The sequence below is a fragment of the Helianthus annuus genome, chromosome 4 (genome assembly GCF_002127325.2).
Source record: "Helianthus annuus cultivar XRQ/B chromosome 4, HanXRQr2.0-SUNRISE, whole genome shotgun sequence".
In the NCBI taxonomy this organism is placed as follows: Eukaryota; Viridiplantae; Streptophyta; class Magnoliopsida; order Asterales; family Asteraceae; genus Helianthus; species Helianthus annuus.
In genome coordinates this window covers 62,234,121-62,255,362 of record NC_035436.2, presented here as the reverse complement: position 1 = coordinate 62,255,362, position 21,242 = coordinate 62,234,121, and the positions used below count along the sequence as shown (strand labels likewise).

Here is a 21,242-nt window from a genome sequence, read left to right as displayed (position 1 = left end):
GATTCTTCTTTTCACAAAAATCACAAAATAGGTTTTTAATCTTTTCTCTTTTCTTCCTTTTCTCAGATTCCTTTGCAACAGAGTTTTGAACCTCTGTTGGGATATCTTTGATAGGAATGATTCTTGCTTTTGGAGCTTTTACACCATCAGTGGTTGTGAAATCCATTGGTTTGAAATTTTCCAGGATATCACACTCATCAGACCATGTGGGTTTAAATTGGTATTTCTCAATTTCCTCAAAAGTTGAGGATCCCACAGGTCTTTTGTTAGTGCATCCGTCTACCGTCTACTTCTTGTATCGAGTCTTGCGCAGAATAGGTTAGAACAGGGCACGGAATCCAAGAATGTGCGTTTAGATGTGATTCCGCTCCAAATGACATGTTGTCATTTGGAGCGAAACCCCTAGATTCTGATTCCGCTCGAGAGATTAAAGCCTGATTCCACTCGTGTTGTAATGTCTGATTTCGCCCGAATTGTAACATGCTGATTTCGCTCCTGATGATCTTGCATGTTGGAGCGAAATTAGGACACCTATATAAAGGGTGTCAGTTGGAGTGAAATTAACATAGAGTTAAGGTGATTGTCTTCCGGTGAGCCACGAAGTGATGCCGAAGTGTTGACTTGATTGTTAATGTCGTTCAATCAATAGAATCAACAGTTTAAAGTGAATTCTTGGTGAATTGAACCTGATTTGTTTGTTTCCGCCGCTCAAATCAGGAAAAGTTCTTCTGATTGACTCAATTGGGTCAGAAACCGATCCTACAAGTGGTATCAGAGCTAAGGAAGAAGAGCTCTTGCCAATTCAACCGAAATTTCTGTTTTTCTACACCTTCTACTCTGTCCTTTGCTAATTGACTGGGAAAAAGTTATTGAATTGATCTGATTTTTGCACAGTATGCTCGGAATAATAATCTAACAAAGCCTTGAAAAAATCAGAAGTTAATTCGAACTAAAACTGAGTATTTTGCTAATTTCGCTTGAAACGTGTTCGAGAAAGTATGACGTCATATATGATTTCGCTCGAAATTGTAGGTTGATTTCGCTCAAATTCTTGATTTAGCTCCAGATTACACTCTGATTTCGCTCCTGATTACTAGTTAATTCCGCTCCTGAACACATTCTGATTTCGCTCCAGAGTACTTGGTGATTTCGCTCCAGATTGAACTTGTTGATTCCGCTCCTGATTAACTTCGTAATTTCACTCCAGATTGTAATTGTTGGTTTCGTTCCAAACAGGAATCTCACTAAATTGGTGATTTCGCTCGAACCAAGGCTGTTTGTGTACTTTTTGAAATCTGAAAAATGGACGAAGAATTCTACAACGCATTCGCTACTCCGGTTGCCCCAATCACTATTGCACAGAACACAATGCTAGAAAACAAAACGGGAACAATGCAAAAACCGCCCAAGCTCATGAACATTGAAGAATATAAGGGTTGGGAAGGTCGTTTCGAAAACTGGGTACAAGCTAATTACCTAGATGCATGGGAATGTGTTGAGACGAAGTATGTGAGACCGTTAAACGACGATGAAGAGGAAGTTGCGATCAAAGATATGAGTGCCGATGACAAGAAGAAATACAAGAATGAGAAAATGATGCTAAGTTTGCTACAACAAGCTGTGAAAGAAGACATCATGGTCTTACTGCAACACAACGGAAGCTCGTATTCAATTTGGAAAGCTTTAAGATCGAAGTTTGTTGGTAGTCAGGAAATGATCAAGAACAAGAAATCTCTGTTAAAGAAAGAATTTGACTTGTTTCGTGGATTAAAGAATGAGAGCACAAAGCAAATCATCGAAAGATATTGTAATTTGTTGGTGAATATGAAGAGGGTCAGCATCAACAAAGACAATGAAGAACTGATAGAGAAGTTAGCAGATGCTTTGCCACACGAAACATGGGGCACATATCTGATGATGCTTAGAAACAAGAAAGGATTTAGCACGTTAACCTTGAGCAAATTCATTGAGAAGATAGAAGCTTAAGAGATGGAGCAAAGAAAGATTGTTCGAATGAAAGATTTCGACGGTGAACAGGATATTGGGTTGTACTACAAAGCAGGGGTGAATGAGAAATCTACAAATTTATCTCCAAAAGTGGAAACTGCTTACAACGCTATGAATTCAACAGGAAGTTCATCAAAAGGATCAAGCAGCAACACAAGTTTTTCATCATTTCCATCATTTGATCCGAACATTTCAGCAACTAAGAATGGAAGAAAACTTCAATGCAATATTGTATTAAATCTTGAGAATGATCAAGATTATTCAGATGAAGTTGCTAAAAACCAAATGTCTTTATTGGGAATGGTTTTAGAATCTTACAGTTGTTTTGTTGCAGGTCGTATCGGGAATCCAATGCTAACAAAGGAGGATTACGACCAGATAGATGCTGAAGAGATGGAGCTGATGGACATAAAATGGTGTTTGGCCAGCGTGTTAAGGAGAGCTGAGAAATTCAAGCAGATCATGGGGAGAGATGATCTTCGTGAGGCTAACGTTTCTACTTTAGGTTTTGACAAATCTAAAGTCACTTGTTTTCGTTGCAGGGAGAAAGGTCACTTCAACAGGGAGTGCACCACCAATCGCGAAGCAAGTGGAGCTCAGAATCCTTTCAACAACAACAATGATTACTACAGAAAAGCCATCTACCATCAAGTTGCTCAACAACCATCTCAACAACATCAATATCAAGCTCAAACTGCACATGGAAGAAATGTAATTGAAGATTCTGGAAAGAGAGCTTGTGTGGTTAATCAAGATGAAAAGAAGCCATTCAACTGGGATAAATATGTCTCAGCTGATGGAAAAGCTTGTTTGATCGATCAAGATGATGAGAAGCTACCTGATGGTTTTAGCTGGGAGAATTTTACTTGGGATGATTATATTCCTAATCAAGCCATAGCCTATACAGCTCACAAAGCTTTTGTTGCAAGAATTGAAGAAGACAGTGATGATGATGGAACTGAGTACTATGCTAGACAAATGGCACAACATCTAAAGATGATGGCGGAAAGCGACAGTGAAGATGAGAAGGCAAAGAAGAAAAAGAAAAAGGTAAAGACACCGGTGAGTAGTGATGATGAGACAGTACCGGTGATTAGAAGGAAAGTGAAAGAAGTTCCAAAGTTTGAGATTAATGAAAAAGCTGTTGCGAAAAAGAGTCCAGTAACTTGTGAAAATTGTGAAGCTGTAAAGAAACAAAACAGTTCACTGATTCACAATATGAACAGATTAAAGGAATCTTATGATGTGCTCAACAAAGCGATGAACATGTACAATGATACAAGTGAAGAACAAGCAACTGCAATGAAGACACTTCAGGGAGCGTTCATGGTCAAGAAAAAAGTTGTGAACAATTATATTGAGAAGTGTGCTGCTCTTGAACAGAAACTGGAACTTCAGAGAATTGAAACTGAAAGAGTTAATCGTTTGTTGAAAAGTTACTCATGTTCGTCTTATGTCATTGACAGGATTTATCCAACAGCTGAAAGCTTGAAGGCATTTCAGGACAATGATGTAACCGAAGAAAAGGAAGTTTCAGAAGAAAAGAATGAAGAAAAGACTCCAGTGAAAAAGATTAAAAAAAAGAAAGGCACTGAAGAGACGGCATCTGGTAAGAAACAAGGTGTTAGTTACAACAAGTGTCAACCCCCGCTGGAAAATGGATATTTGGCTAGAAATCCAGATGATGAAAGAGTAAAAAAGGCAACAAATTTACAGTGGGAGTCGGAGTCGTTAGTAAACTTGCCAGATAGTATTGATGTCGTGTTTACATCGTCTGACACTGATCAACAATCTCAATTGATGAAGATAGTGGTGGATCATGTGTTGGATAACGATGAGATAGAGGAGTCAAAGTCGGAGTCTGTGACAGAGTCAAAGTCTAAGTCAAGCATTCCGAGTCAAACAGAAAAACAGAGCGAAATAGTTTACAGTAATGAATTCCTGTTATCAAAATCTAATTTGGATGATGAAAAGTTTAAAGTTGCTTATACTTTGAATGATTCTGACAAATTATATTCTGATGAGGAATTTCCAATAAGAGGTGTCAAAACTGAAATGATTAAAAAGGTTTTCCAACTAACAGAAATTAATATTTCTGAAATAAAAGATTTAAATCTTAATGATAAACCTAAACTTTACACCTCAAGAGTACAACAAAGATTAAACAAGAAAAAAGGTTATAGTTCTGGTTCTGGTTTCCAAAAGAAATCAAACCATAACGGTAATTTCAAAAAGAAAGGTTTAGGTTTTACTCCAATAGAAAAACAGAAAAATGAAAAATATGTTCGTGATTTTAAATCAAAAATGGCATTTGTTTCAGGAACATCATCTGAGGAAGAAGAAAAGAAAGCATTCTGGAGGCAGTCAAACAATGAGTTCCTTGCAAAGAAGCAAGATGAAATGAAAAAGATGGTTGAGCAGAAGAAAGATACGAGAATCTGTTTCCAATGCAACAATGTTGGACATATTGCTAGAGATTGTTCTAAGGCAATAGCACCAAAACAGGGAGTATCTCGTAAACTCAAAGAGAAAGTGGTTGAGTTTGAATCACCGATTGATAGAACTAAACTGTTTAAAAATTCTACTTTTAAAATTGGTGAATGTTCGAACAAGTTTTATCAAAAGAAAGCTAAATCTGACAACCAGAAATGGGTTGTTAAGAAAGCTGTTGAAAGCTCTAGCGATGATTCTGATAGGTCAAAATCAGAAGAGCTATCTTCTGACGATGAAACTGACTCCATAAAGTCAGTTGAGCCAAATGTTGATTCAAAAAGTGAAGCTATTTTGAAAGATGAAAAATCAGTGCCGATTGTGAATGATGAGGATTTTCCATCACTTCGGGCTGAAAATTATAAGAAGAAAATTGGTAAAATTGAAATATCTAACCAATTTTATTCTGATAAACAGGATTTTGATGCTGAGAAGGTCTTTAACCCCAAGGTAAAGCATATCTTTGGTAAGATGATTGACCGAAAAGTCAAAGGGGTTAAAGAATTTTATGAGAAGAAGAGGTAAGGTAAGAAACCGAGTGTTGATGACCCAGTAACACCCAAGGCTGGTCAGGCTTGGGTGGATATTTTCTTTGAATGAAAAACCTGACTTGCCGGAGATCCCAAGTTTGTAATCGTGGATCATGAATCGGCATCTTTCTTGAGAAGATTTATTCGGTAATGTCATCATACAAACGGTAAAAAGGTTTGTTTGTGTTTGACGTATAAGTGGTAAGAGGTTTGATTATGCATCTTTGCATATGGTAAATCAAGGACATTAATTTGTACTTGCATGTTCCTACATTTAATTGAAAGACAAGATGATGAACCACATCCCCAAATTTACAAATAGTATACCTACAAGTGGTAAAATCAACTAAACTTATTTTCTGGAAAAACCATTTTGATTAAAACAAACTTAAGTGTTTTGAAATCTAAATGGGAAAATAGTTTGTTGATAGGGGGAGTTCTGATTGTTTATGCCAAGCGAATGGCGAAATGAGGCGATTTCATATCGGTTGTCAAGTTATTGTATAGTTTGTTTTCAATTTTTCTTTAATGTGTTTGCATTTTAGGGGGAGTAGAAAATTTTAGAAAATCCAAAAACATTAGAAAATTTGAAAAAGCCAAAAACATGATAAAATTCAAAAATGAGTTTTGTTGTATAAAAGAGGAAATGATAGTACATCATTGGACTATCACAACACGCTAAAGAAATGTAAAGTTAAAATGTGATAAACAATCTTACTGCGGATGTGTCAGTAGGTTTTTACACATTTAGTAGACTGTGTTGAGATATAAATCTAAAAAATTCAAACTTGCTTATTCTGTGGGTAACAACTTCTTGGATATATAGGTAACCCCTGAAATCTTGTTTGAAAGGTCTCTTATTCTGAGATAATAGGTCTTTATGCTCAGTGATATCTGGGGTATTATCCCGGGACTTCTGCTGTATGGAAGTACTGACCTAGTCCCCGGATAATATTTTCTGCAAATGCTTGAAACATAGCATCGCCCTCAGCAAGTTGATGAAACAATAAAATTGATAGTCACTGCTGTTGTAACAAAAAGATCCTCTAAAGGGGACATACCAAAAGTCGAAGCCGTCATCTCTCTGCGTATACAGAAGTATCGACCTGAGCTCTCACGGCCCTCGCAATTTAACCCATTTACAGATATCATCTGTGGTATACTCACATGTAAGACTGAATATTGGGATCTGGATACAGGAGTATATTCAAGTGGTGGGACACACGAATAAGTTTAAGTATTTAAAACACTAATTGTGTATCTCGAAACAGTTGAAATTTGTGTGAGAATTTAAGAGGACAAACATACTGACAATCTAGGTGAATTGTTTAGAGCTTAAAATGAAATCAAGCTTAACGGTGTTGATGATGTGTCTCAAAAACTGATATGATCCTCTTGCACAAACTCACAAAAATATTGTCTGTAAATAGTTTCTTTAATACATTTTATTCTTTCAGAAAATCCAAAAAGATTTTTGTGTGTTTTAGCATAAATTTTTTAAAAAAATACAAGAAGATTTTCGACAACTTTTATTGAAGAGCTGATTTTCAAAATCCCAAGTGCTAAACTTGATGAACTGGTTTGGGAGTGTTGAATGTGAAAGATTTAAAGTTAAAATTTTATAAGTGGTCATCAAAAGGTTTTGAAAACGATATATTTCTCCTGCAAGCGGTTCATCGGAAACTAATTGATAGATCAGTTTGTGATAAGATCTACCAGTGGTGTATGAATGCTTAAATGTTTTATCATAAATCTTATGTTTGTGGTAGAGTTTTATGCAGGTTGAAATAGAGCTGGGTTTGTCGATCCTAAGCAAGATTCAAGAATCAACATTTGAGGGGGAGTGCATGTTGGTGCTGATGAATTTAAAGATGTCAACATCCAAGGGAAAGAGTTTGTTGAAGATAAAGTTGAGGAAGCAGTGAGAGCCAGTGCTGATCCTAGAACTGCATTTGCACAATAGAGATTGATGAAAGAAGATAGAGATTGAGAATGCTTACAGCGTCAAATATTTCAAAGAGAAGCTCAGAAGACTGATAAAGACTGAAGATGCAAAGACTCGACACTGAAGACTCCGTCAACATCCGAGGGGGAGTCTGTTAGTGCATCCGTCTGTCGTCTACATCTTGTATCGAGTCTTGCGCAGAATAGGTTAGAACATGGCACGGAATCCAAGAATGTGTGTTTAGATGTGATTCCGCTCCAAATGACATGTTGTCATTTGGAGCGCAACCCCTAGATTATGATTCCGCTCGAGAGATTAAAGCCTGATTCCACTCGTGTTGTAATGTCTGATTTCGCCCGAATTGTAACATGCTGATTTCGCTCCTGATGATCTTGCATGTTGGAGCGAAATCAGGACACCTATATAAAGGGTGTCAGTTGGAGCGAAATTAACATAGAGTTAAGGTGATTGTCTTCCGGTGAGCCACAAAGTGCTGCCGAAGTGTTGACTTGATTGTAAATGTCGTTCAATCAATAGAATCAACAGCTTAAAGTGAATTCTCGGTGAATTGAACCTGATTTGTTTGTTTCCGCCGCTCAAATCAGGAAAAGTTCTTCTGATTGACTCAATTGGGTCAGAAACCGATCCTACATCTTTCCAGAGTAATTTTGTTACCAAGTTTGTCAGTTATTTTAACCTCTCGGCCATTTTTGTCGGTTGGAATTATCTCAGTTGAACCAGCTTGTTTTCCAGCAGTGTTTTCAAGATCATCATATTTTCTATGTCCAATACCAAATTTAACATTGCTTTCAAGCTGTTTTGCAAGCATAACCTCATACCCTTTACAAGACTCTACCCATCTTTCACAGGTGATCTGGGTAGACTCAAACTCCTTTTTGCAAACTTGGTATTTTTCTACCATAGTTTGGAGTTGAGTTTTGGTTATGCTCTGCTCTTCTTTTAAACTACTGATCTCTTTATCTTTTTCAGCCAATTTGTTTCTAAGTTCTTTTAATGACATTTCAAATTTGACTTCATCAGATAAGATTTTATTCCTAGGGTTTTCATTTACCTCTTTGATGTTAGCAAATGCAATAATGCATTTGTCTGAACACAGTTTTTCAAGAACTTGAGGTGATACCTTAGTAGCAGCCATCATGGCACAGTCACATTGATGATCACCTTCTTCATCAGCTCTAACTTCTTCCTCACTAGCTTTCTTCTTTTCTTCTTCCTTTTTGTCTTCTTTAGACCAGGGGTCAGACAGTGGTTCAAGCAGGGTTTCTGAATTTTCTCCCAGCAGTAGTTTACCAGCAACTGCAGTAACCACTGCTTCAGCAACTTCATCCACTGTTTCAGCACTTAGTTGTTCACCTTCAGTTTCAACCCCTTCTAGTATTGACTCTAATGCCATCAAACAAAATTCATCATCAAAAGTATCATTAGAAGCATAGAGAGCAAAATTTTCATCACCAAGTTCATCAGGCATGCTACTCCAATCAACAAAGCCTTGTGTGAAAAAGCTTTGCTGATCTGGTTGTGTCACTGTTGGAGCAGCTTGTTGAGGTGCAACAGGTTGCACTTATGCCTAAGGAACAGGGGCCTGAACATACTGAATTTGTGGAACAGTGGTTTGAACATAATGCACAGGCACAGGGGTTGCAGCATAATGAGCAGTGTTAACATGTGCTGCAGGGACATATTGGGTATAGTGCACAGTGTTTTGTTGTTGTGGTCTAGGGTTTGAGCCAGGGTGAGTGTTTATAGGACCAGTGGTTTGACTCGTACATTCCCTAGCAAAATGACCTAGCCTATTACACTTGTAACACATGATTTTTGACTTATCCAACCCCACCCTTAAATTCCCATGAAGCCCTAGGAATTTTCTCCCTGTTCTTTTGTAGAATTTGCTTGTTCTAACACTAAGCAAAGCCAATTGATGCAAAATGTCCATTTCTTCTAAGTCAGTGGGATCAAAATGTTGCAAATCATTCAGTTCAAAACACAAGTTATCTGACATCTGGTTTTCAGTATTTGCAGTGAAAGCATAATTTGCAGAGTGAGAATCAGAGTTGTTAAAATTACCCCCAGCAGTTATGTCAATAAAGTGATCATAACTCTGATCCTTACTGCTGCTACCAGATTCTTCCTGACCAGATAGAGCTGTGCTGCCAAATGAATAGTCATCAACAACTTTTCCAGACTCTTGCAACTTCCTTTTCTGGTTTAACTCCCTTTCATAGGTCAGGAGTCTACCATGGAGTTGGGTCAGGGTCAGATCTTTGAACTCAGCTGAATTTCTGGTGACAAAAGCAATTGTGTCCCATTTTTCGGGCAGTGATCTAAGGAACCTGCTATTTTGAGTTGCATTTGGAAATGTAACTTTAACAAGCCTTAGTTCACTGATGAGACAACTGAAACGTTCAAATTGTTGGGTTAGTGACTCCCCTTTGATATGACAAAATGTTTCATACTGTTGATTCATAATTTCCCTGTTGTTTTCAATAACCTCTTCCGTTCCCCCAAATTGTTCCTTCAATGCATCCCATAATTCTTTGGCACTGTTACAATGTAACAGCCCAGCATAGATTTCATTGGGTAGTGCAGAAGCTATGATGCTAAATGCTTTGGCATCAAGTTCGAACTTCTGAAAATCAGATTCAGTATAATTTTCAGTTGGTTTAGGAACGAACTTTTTGGTGTCCTCGACACTTGGCACCATAGGAACATGAGGACCGAAAACAACAGACCTCCAACATCCAGTGTTCTGTTGAGCAAGGATGTGACACATCCTTCTCTCCCAGATGTTGTATTCATTTCTTTTAAGCATAGGAGGTTTAAAAAGCGAGCCAATGTTATTCTTATCATCTTGAGACTGTGACGACATCTTGGCTGTTTTACAGGCACTGATTAATCAACTTAATCGGTGATTAAACCTTGCTCTGTTTTTCAACACGACGAACAAATTATCAGTATCAACGATTTCGAGCTGAACTATTTACGTCAAAATGATTGTTAAATCAAATTTAACTCTCCAAGCTCTGATACCAATTGTTGGATCTGAGTTTGGATTGATTGTGATTTGTGTTTGAATTTAGATGAACAATGAAAGAGTAGTGTAGCGGAAATTAAATGGAAGCAAACTTTTCACAATCAAACAGAAGAAATGCTTTCAATCATACATTTTCAACATAGAATCAGATGATTAAATTTATTTCAAACTTTGATTACAATGCATGTATGATTTGCAAACTCCCCCTCAGCCCGAGCTTAGTATTTGTTCGTGCAGGAAGAATGATGGTGAAAGAGCTAAACAGAACAGTACAGAGCACTGTTCTATTTATAGGCACTAGAAAACTACTAAGCATCAAAGCTGACGTCACCATGAAAGTGACATCTAACCTCCTAACAAACTCTTAACAACTGACCTATACAAACACTGCTATGCTAACTACTGATGTTTCAATTCATTACATAAAGTAAACATAAACATCTGCTGCATCCTTCCACTGCTGTGAACCCAGCAGTACTTGTCATGATCAGCAGTGCTTGAAACAAGGTAGTAGATTGAGCAGCAGAGCTTTAGTTCTTCAACAGACTTTGACTTGATCAGTAGTTGTAGGTCAGCAGTTTGCATGATCAGCAGATGTTGAAACCACTTTCAAGGGGAGAGACTTGCAACCAAACATCTTCTTATTCTGGATCCACTGCTCTGATCCAGTTTTGGCTTTCATTATATGTTCCTTTGGTAGGGTTCAATCCCAACACATGGCCTTTGAGTGTCAAGAACTCTTACGATCAATCTTGGATCCCGAGACGACTCACACACTCTATGATAGACAATGGATGATGGTGGTGGATGATGGTGTAGTGATGGTGGTGGGTGGTGGGTGAAGTGTGAGAGAGGTGGTGTGCCAAGGGATGAGTTGCAAGAGCTCCAAGCACTCCTATTTATAGGCTGAACAGAAGCTCGGGCACGGCCCCGTGTCCATTGGGCACGACCTCGTGTCCATCCTCCTCTCTTTCTTCATTAAATGCAGTTTGTCTGCATTAGTTGACCACGCCCCCGTGTCCGCTGAGCACGACCCCGTGTGCAGAAGCCTATCTATACTATCAAGATTTGCCTGGATTTCGCAAATCTTATAGTTGACCCCGGCCCCGTGTCTGCTGAGCACGGCCCTGTGGTGGGCGATGGAAGCTTCTACCACTTTGTCTTTTCTGCTGACACTTGGGCACGCCCCCGTGCTCATTGAGCACGAGGCGTGTTCAGCCTTCTGTTCTCTTGTTTTGCTTAGGAAGATGCTGTCGGGAGGCCGGGCATGCCACGTTTGTTCCTTTTCTTGTATTTATGCTAGATTTAGCTGCCTTTTTGCTTCTTTTGTTTATTTGAGCTCGTTTAATCCTGAAAATACAAAAGGAAGACAAAAGCACACTTTTTCCAACATTAGTACTAAAAAAAGGGTTAGTTTTATGCCACAATTGATCTAATTTATATGTTGCATTTTGTGCACATCAAATACCCCCACACTTGAATCTTTGTTTGTCCTCAAGCAAAACTCTTTATAATGTGGCTTTTTCACTCCCAAATGGAATGGGTAGAAGAGAAGGTTTTTGGGCTTGTCATAGAGTGTCGGGATTTCCAAGATTCTTTATTAAGTTTTTATTTTTATTTATTTTCAATCCTATTCGTCATGATTTATTAAAAACGTTTCATAAGATAAATTACTTATTAGGGCATAACATGCCTCTTTAAAATTCCATTTATATACAAGTTCACATACCTCACGGGGGATTGCTCAACACTCGGCCGAAGGTGTATTTTTAGTGAATCTCTCGAGAGCGGCATGGAACTTACTCCTACCATAAGCTTGCCAAGCAATCAATCCTCCTCCTTTTTAACTATATACCTTTGTAAATATCAAGAGGACTTTTTGGGTGAAGGGTTAGGCTTGGGCTAAAGGTGGGTGGTTGGGTTAGAGGTTAGTAAAAGGGCGAAAAGCGTAAAAAGCGTCGGTTTTTGAAAGACTTTTTATTTTTGACAATTTATTTTATTTTGATGAACCATTTCTTTCAAACAAAGTTATTTTTGATAAACTTGTTTGTTTATTTGGTTTCATCATCATTTTTTTTAGTTCAAAGTCATAGGAAAAACCGAGCTTTGTTACTAAAAGAAAGGGTTAAAATAAAAAAGGGTTTAGGTGGGTAAGAAGGGTGTTTGTTTTGGGCTAAGAAATGAAAAGGTTTAGGCTCAAAGGGGTTAACTAGGGGGATTTTGGGTAGGTGGAAAAAAAAAAGAAAAAAATAATGGTGTAGAAAGAAAAAGGGTTAGTCCTAATGCCTCCATCATTTACTTACTCGTGTTTAAGTTGGTAAGGACCGGGAATGCATTGTCGTGGCAAGTTCTAGAGTCGTAAGAACCAAGCGGCTATTCACACAAGAAACGAAAAATGAGCATTTAGTGTAAAGATATGTATTTGTATGCTCAATAAAGGCTCAAAACTCACTTTTGTGGGAATGGGTTTTTATGTGATCAAGTATATATAATCAAATTTTAACTAAGCTTGTCATGCCGTTTCATAATTTTCTTATGTTGGTTCTTTTTATCACGACGCTATCAGTTGTAAATTTGTAAAAACATAACCTTGTTAGAACTTGAAATTCCCAACTTAAACCTAGACAAGTAAAAAGAAAATGAAAATTTTTGAAAAAATTTGGGGTGATTAGTGGTTCCAATAGAGTTTTGTATAAGGCTTGTTAATTAGGACTTGCAAGATTCAAAGTTTTAGCATCCCCCCCCCACAATTAAATTACACATTGTCCTCAAGGTGTCCCAAAAATAAGTTTTTAGGTTGATTGAATGTGTAAAAAGGTGTTTAAAAGCAAAATTTTATGTTACTGGTAGTCTGGACACGACCCCGTGGTGACCGGGCACGGCCCCGTGTTCAAGTGCCACTAACAGAAGTTTGTAAAAAGAAACATAAGCCTGGAAACGGGGGGCGTGTTCAGTGAACACGGCCCGTGTCCAGTTACCTGAACTGGGCGTTTTCTGCAGATTGTGCAGCACGGGGCCGTGTCGGGTGGACACGGGCCGTGCTGAACTTGCTGTAATGAAGAAATTTTTGTTGGGAGCTCTATTTTTGTGCATGGGTGCTGTTTCTCGTTTCCCTTGTTATCCTTCACCATCCCGAGTGTGTTTTATTCATTACAACATCATCCAAACACTAAAACCATCATTTCATTAAAATCATAGAGAGAATTACATTATCCTAGAAAACTAAAAAGTTAGATAAGCAAGCACAAGATGCTTAAACCAAGGAGTTCTAGCCTAAAGTTATTCTAATTAGTAAAATTTCCGAAAACATAATTCTCTCGGTTAGATGCGGCTTCAAAGAACTCCTTCCTCCAGGCATGGGTTCCTCACACGTCGGCGAGCCATTCCTCTATCTCCCTTGGGAGGAGGAAGGCGGGCTCGTTGGCGTCGGTTTGAGGAGGTAGAATTTCCACCGAGACTTCTTGTAGATCTTCAAGTGGAGGCTCCGCTGGAATGTCATCCCATCCGGTAGGATGGTTGACTCCAAGTGCTAGGTTCCAATCCTCTTGAGGGAGGATTGGTTCCATGGGAGGTGTTACAAGAATGCTTAACCTCTTGTACAAGAGGTTAATTTCTTGAAAACTGTTTTCCAGCCCCAACGTAAGATAATTTATACGGTCTATTAGGACCTCCTCTACCGAAGTCATTTCATCAAGAGCTTCCTGTAGTGCCATGACGTAGCGTACAAGGGTAGCTTCAATTGAAGACCTTCTCTCTCTTCGACTGTTTCTTGAATGTGCAGAAGATGTTCCACTGTTTTGACTTGACATTCTACGAAAACAAACCAGAAAGAGCTTATTTTGATGAAACCGTACTTTGGACACGGCCCCGTGCTCAATGAGCACGGCCCCGTGTTCACCTTTCTGCAGAATTTTGGAACAAGGAATCTTGAAGTTTCAAGTTATTTTTCCAATTTGTGAAGCCTCTTTAAGCAATAATAACTTAAAACAATGTTATACAACTTATTTTTAACAAGATTCCTTGAACAAAACTCAACAATCCTTACAATAAAGCTTGAAATCTCAAGCTTTAATGGAGGTTTTGGAGAAAGATGAAGAAGAAGGAAATGGATAAAAGAGGAAAGGACAAGATGGTTGTTGGAACCTTCTTTTATAACATACCTAGGATGGTAGGAGAGAAGATCCCTTCAAATCTCTGTCCCTGGATGGTCCAAATGTGCAGGATTCTTGGCTGCATTTATAGAAAATGACAGCATGCTGGACATGGCTCCGTGTCGGCTAGACACAGCCCCGTGTGCAGGCAAGATCCTGACACATTTTGTCCGTATTCTGACGTAAAGTCAGAAGGGAATCTTTTGGTGGACACGGAGGCGTGTTGGCTGGGCACGGCCCCGTGTCGAAAGGCTGATTATGAAGTTTGTCTATTTTCAAGGAACTTATCCGGATCGGGCGGTTCCTTACTGGATGGAACAACCCCAAAGTGCCTAAGATACCTTAATTGTTCTAGATTAAGACGAGAACGCAAGAGGTTGTCGGTGAGGGTGATTCCTATGCTAAATGTATGTGGACAAGTCCAACCCTTTCCCGGGCTCTCGTTAAAGAAGGTGTATGCCGAATCGCTCAGGTCTATGTATGCATCGAACGAAGTCGATGGAGAGTCCTTCACGGCACAATCGGCACAGGGACGACTATCGTCCAAGTCTTCGCTAGAGTTGAAGGTAATGTCAGGAACAACGAAGTTGTTTTCATTTGAATGCGACCCCAACAATTCTTCTTGGTCATCGTCTTGAGATGAATTAAGGAAATACATCTTAAGTTCTTTTAACCAATTAAGAACCAGATCTTCTAGTTGAAATAGTTCATCAAGAAGCATTTCTCCTAAAATATCCGGTTGGGCGCATTCGAGGGAGAGATAAGGATTATTTTTACTTTCGCCCCTCTTAAGGCTACAGGAAAACGATGGGTCTATATAGTGGGGCTTATAATTTAGAAAATAGCATTCTAATTCTTTATGACCGCCACCACATAATTGACACCACGTACCATAAGAGTGCCGAAAGTAGAAAATATCATTATCACTCATGTTTGTGTCAGAAATTACCAACCGTCGGGATCTTACGGTTCTATTTTCAGTAACTGAATCTTGGGAACGGGGGCGTGTTGAGTGGGCACCGCCCCGTGTTCAGCGTACTGTCTGACTTAAAATAGGATTGCCAGTTCCAATGATTGGGCACGGGGCGTGTTCAGCGGGCACGGCCCGTGCTGAGTTCTGCAGAAGCTGAAAAATTAAGAAAATCCTAAAAAAATAAAAAAATAGAAAAAAAAATGATTAGGCCGTTGATTCCTAACTTTCTTAAAATCCTTATGTCCCCGGCAACGGCGCCAAAAACTTGATGAGTGTTTGGTGTAATATATATTAGGTGTATATTTTAATCCCTTTTTACACTTTTTAGTCAAGTTTTAAATTTATAAACACGATATTCACTAACACTAAACACACATATAGGCAAGTGCACCCATCGTGGACGTAGTATAGTGTTGGTAAGATACCGAGGTCGTCCAAGGACACAAGAGCTTTTAGTATCGGTTTATCCTCAACGTCTAATCAAATCAAAATGTTAGAAAAAGGTTTTTTTAAAATAGAAAAATAAAACTAACTAAAATGCTGAAAAGTAAAATAAAAGTAAAAACAGATAGACAAGATGAATCCCTTGGATCCGACTCGTGTGTAGTGTAACCTTTGATTATTTTCGCACTTTTGCACTTGTTTAAGAGATTATCTTAGTTATTGTAGTAGGCCCCTCTTTTGAAGGCGACGTTACCCTCAACCCAGTATTTTGAGACAGCAAGGATACAATCCTAAAGGGTCGGATTATTGAAAGATAATTAATTAAGTTATTAATGCATAATGTGGTAGGACCCTCTTTTGAAGGCGACGTTACCCTCGGCTAAGTAGTCTAAGTCAGCAAGGATACAGTCCTAAGTAGCCGGGTTAAAGTTTTAATAGTAGTTTAACTTATGAGGGGATCAAAGAGTTTGGACCCCCGCCATCCAATACCGTTGGGTATTGAAGGAGGTCCTACTAAATTTGACCCAGGTCCTTTGCAGGATCTATACACTGAACAATGGCAAGACTCTTACCAAACTGTTCCCTTAACCCCCGACCAGGTAGCCAACATACCTCCATATAGACCGTGGAGATATGAATGGTGAAAATCTTTTATTTTATATAGACAGTAAAATAATGCCAAGACACCAAGGACAAACGATAAGGAAGAATCACCTTCAACATAAGAAACTAGTAATTAAGGTCATTAATACAAAACCAATTAAAAAGTGCAAAAGATTAATAATAAAAAGTATTACACTAAACACTTGTCTTCACCAAGTAATGTAAGAGACTTAGGCAAACATGGCCTTTGATTGTCAAGAACTCTTACGATCAATCTTGGATCCCGAGATGACTCACACACTCTATGATGGACAATGGATGATGGTGGTGGATGATGGTGTTGTGATGGTGGTGGGTGAAGTGTGAGAGAGGTGGTGTGCCAAGGGATGAGTTGCAAGAGCTCCAAGCACTCCTATTCATAGGCTGAACAGAAGCTCGGGCATGGCCCCGTGTCCATCCCCCTCTCTTTCTTCATTAAATGCAGTTTGTCTGCATTAGTTGACCACGCCCCCGTGTCCGCTGAGCACGACCCCGTGTGCAGAAGCATATCGGTACTATCAAGATTTGCCTGGATTCCGCGAATCTTATAGTTGACCACGGCCCCGTGTCCGCTGAGCACGGCCCCGTGGTGGGCGATGGAAGCTTCTACAACTTTGTCTTTTCTGCTGACACTTGGGCATGCCCCGGTGCTCACTGAGCACGGGGCGTGTTCGGTCTTCTGTCTTCTTGTTTTGCTTGGGAAGATGCTATCGGTTGTAAATTTGTAAAAAATATACCCTTGTTAGAACCTGAAATTCTCAAATTAAACCTAGACAAGTAAAAAGAAGATGAAAATTTTTGAAAAAATTTGGGGTGATTAGCGGTTCCAATAGAGTTTTGTGTAAGGCTTGTTAATTAGGACTTGCAAGATTCAAAGTTTTAGCATCCCCCCCCACACACACACACACTTAAATTACACATTGTCCTCAATGTGTCCCAAAAATAAGTTTTTAGGTTGATTGAATGTGTAAAAGGGTGTTAAAAAGCAAAATTTTATGTTACTGGTACTCTGGACACGGCCCCGTGGTGTCCGGGCACGGCCCCGTGTTCAAGTGCCAGTAACAGAAGTTTGTAAAAAGAAACAGAAGTCTGGACACGGGGGCATGTTCAGTGAACACGGCCCGTGTCCAGTTACCTGAACTGGGCATTTTCTGCAGATTGTGCAGCACGGGGCCGTGTTGGGTAGACACGGCCCGTGCTGAACTTGTTGTAACGAAGAAAAGTCTTCCGGGTGGCCCTGTTTTCGTGCATGGGTTGCTGGTGCAAGTTTCCCTTGTCATCCTTTACCATCCCGAGTGCGTTTTATTCCTGAAAATTAAAACTAAAAATTATTCTAAGCTAAACTAAGGATAGTTCCGCGGTATGCCTCCGTGGTGCGCCACATTTATAAGGGTCCTTGACCCAAAGCCTGGTCATATGTTACTCAAGAGGGATGTTTTGCATCCCATGCACCGTCGGAGAGCATCATCCAAGCTTGAGTCGATGACCTTCATGTAGTCGACCAGATCTTCGTCTTCCACTCTTTTTCCAACCCCAAATTTTGCTTCCTTTTCCCCAAACTTCAATGTTAGTGTTCCGTCATTCATGTCTACCACTGCTTGCGCTGTGGCTAGAAATGGCCTCCCTAGGATGAGAGGGACTTCAGCGTTTTCTTCCATGTCTAGTATGACAAAGTCAGCCGGGAATACGAAATTTCCGACTTTGACCAATAGATTTTCAGCGACACCTTGGGGGTATTTGACGGATCGGTCCGCAAGTTGTATGCTCATCTTTGTAGGGCTCGTTTTTCCTAGGCCGAGTCATTTGAACATTGAAGCGGGCATGAGGTTTATGCTAGCCCCAAGATCGGCTAGTGCATTGCGAAATGGGGACTCCCCAATTGAGCAAGGAATTGTGAAGCTTCCAGGATCAATCTTCTTTTGCGGGAGTTTGTTGAGTAGTAAGGCGGAGCATTATTCGCCTAAGTTAACTAATTGCAATGATTCAATTTTCCTTTTATGAGTGAGGAAATCCCTCATAAATTTTTAATATTTAGTCATTTGGGTTAGGACTTCGATAAATGGAACATTAACATGCAATTGTTTTAATAAATCTTTGAATTTTGCGAATTGCTCATCGGTCTTTTGACGAATTAACCGACCGGGGTATGGAACCGGAGGAGCCTTAGTAGGCTCTTGAATTGGAAGAGAAGCCTTCTCTTGTTGGGGCGGTGTTGTGCTTCCCTCGGTTGGCGGTAGTGGAGCCTCTTCGAAACCCACGGTACGATTTCTCAATGTTATGAGATGGACTTGCGCTTTCGGGTTGGTTTTGGTATTACTTGGTAACGCGCCTTGTGGTCTCTCGGAGAAATTTTGAGCTAATTGGTTTATTTGTTTTTCAATGTTTTGTATACTAGCTTGTTGATTTCTAAAATTCGATTCCAATTGTTGAAATCGATCCGAGTTTTTCTTTTCAGTATCGGAGATGAGACGAGATACAGTATCTTCAAGCCTTTCTCGTCCTCCTTGTTGTTGAGAGAAATTTTGTGACTCGTTTCTTGGTTGTTGAAAGTTTGTTCGTTGGTTTAGGTTTTGTGGGTTACTACTATTGTCGGGTTCTCTCCAACCAAGGTTAGGGTGGTTACGCCATCCTTGGTTGTACGTACCCGTTGGAGGACCCGACGGCCTAGGTCTATTGTCAATGTAGTTTACTGACTCTGGTTGATCATCTATTTCTTTCATACAACTCCAACTTTCATGTGGCCCACCACACCCTTCACAAGCCATAACCGAGACCGTTTTTGTCATTTCTAACTTTTTTGATTTTTGAAGAAAGGGCCTCGATTTGGGCTTGTAAAGAAGTGCTTTCATCAACCTTATGGGCACTCGGGGCAATAGATTTATTGCCTCGGGGAGTGTGCCACTGAAAATTGGTTTTAGCAATTTCCTCAATTTGATTGTATATTTCATGTGGGCGGCGATTACCTAAAAGTCCCCCGGAGCTAGAGTCAAGTGTTTGTCTTGTGTGTAGCAACAACCCATTGTAGAAAGTGGATACTTGTGCCATACCGCAAGACCGTGATGAGGACACTTTCGCAATAGCTCCTTGAACCTTTCCCAAGTTTCATATAAGGATTCCCCATCCTCTTGTGAATATGTATTAATTTCAGTCGTTAATTTAGCCATTTTAGAGGGAGGGAAATACTTATATAGAAACTTTTGGGCTAGTTCATCCCAGGTGTTTACCGAGCCAACTAGGAGGGCGTTGAGCCAAGCCTTTGCTCGGTCCTTTAGTGAAAATGGAAACATCCGAAGGCGGATGGCGTCGTATGATGCTCCATTGATCCGGAAGGTATCACATATTTCTAAGAAATTAGTAATATGTAGATGGGGATCCTCGTCCACAAGCCCATGGAAGGTTGCGGAGTTTTGAAGCATTTGTATCAAATGTGGCCGAAGTTCGAAGTTGTTAGCTTCGACCTTCGGGGGTTACCCATATATCCGAGAAGTCCTGGTATAATACCCCAGATATCATCACGCGCAAAGACCTAGTATATCAGAAATAGAAAATCTTTCAAACAAGATTTCGGGGGTTACCCATATATCCGAGAGATGTTCCCCACGAGATAAGTAAGTATTTGACATTTATGTTTATATCTCGAAAACAATCTACTAAATGAGTAAAAACCTATTGGCATATCGTCAGTGAGATCGTTTATCACATTTGACTTTCCAAATCTTTAACGTGCTGTGATAGTCCACTGATGTACTATCATTTCCTCTTATTCACAACAAAACTCGATTTTTAAATTTTTCGATGTTTTTGGATTTTGATATTTTATTATGTTTTTGGATTTTTCAAACTTTCGAAATTTCTAAAAATTTTTACTCCCCCTAAAATCAAAAATATGTTTCAATTTTGATTTACAAGGAAAAATTGAAAACAAACTGTACAAACAAATTGACAACTGTTGTGAATTGCTTCAATTCGCCATCCACTTGGCGTAAACAATCAGAACTCCCCCTGTCAACAAACTATTTTCGCATTATAATTTCAAAACACTTAAGTTTGTTTTAATCAAAATGGTTTTTCCGGAAAATTAGTTTTGTTGATTTCACTTGTAAGATCGGGGATAAACTCATCACATTGTTTTCTCAACCACTTGTATGAAAGTTAAATCAAGTTCAACTTAATGACCATGATTAACCACTTGTAAGAGAAAACCCCTTTTTTTCAACCACTTGTAGGTTCACTTATCAACCATACCATTTGTAAATTGAAATATGACAATTTTAAATTTTGAGAAAGATGTCGATTCCTACTCCACGATTACCAACTTGGGAGCTCCGGCAAGTCAGGATTTTTACATATGGAATACAAACGCCCTAGCCTGACTAGCTTTGGGTGTAACCTGTTCAATTTCACTTGGGGTTTGAACATTTCTTTTTGCTTCATAAAATTGTTTTACCCCTTTGGCCCTTCCATCGACCATTTTCTCAAAAATATTTTTCACTTTTCCATTAAATGCTTTTTCGACATCAAATTCTTTCTTTTCAGAATAGAATTGATTCGGGATCTCCACTTTTCCAACTTTTTGTTTAAAATTTCCAGTTCGCAATGGTGGAAAGTTGACCTCATCCATTGGCAGAACTGAATTTTCTCTTTTTACCTCAATTTGTGGCTCCTCTGACTTTGACTAATCAAATTCATCGCCAGATTTAACATCTGATTTCTTAACAACCCACGTTTGGTTGTTAAGATTAACTCTTCTTTTGTAAAATCTTTTTGAACACTCACCAACTTCATATGTTGAATTTTTAAACACTTTGAATTTTTTCAGTTGGTGGTTCAGTTTTATCAACATTTTTTTCTTTAAGTTTAGAAACAACTTCCTGTTTTGTGTTGGTTGCCTTTAGACAATTCCAGGCAATTTGACCAACTTCTTGACATCGTTAACAGGTTCTTGTCTCCCTTTTCTGATGAACTCCATTCTTCTCATGTTTCTGTTTTTCTTCAAAGAACGCTTTGT

General features: G+C 39.2%; 1 non-coding gene across 1 annotated transcript; it reads left to right on the top strand.

Moving 5' to 3' along the window:
* The first annotated feature begins 19,285 nt into the window (after positions 1–19,285).
* LOC118491793 lies at positions 19,286–19,392 on the top strand. The gene has a single exon (XR_004892238.1). It is a non-coding gene; the product is annotated as a small nucleolar RNA R71 (small nucleolar RNA).
* The last annotated feature ends 1,850 nt before the right edge of the window (positions 19,393–21,242 follow it).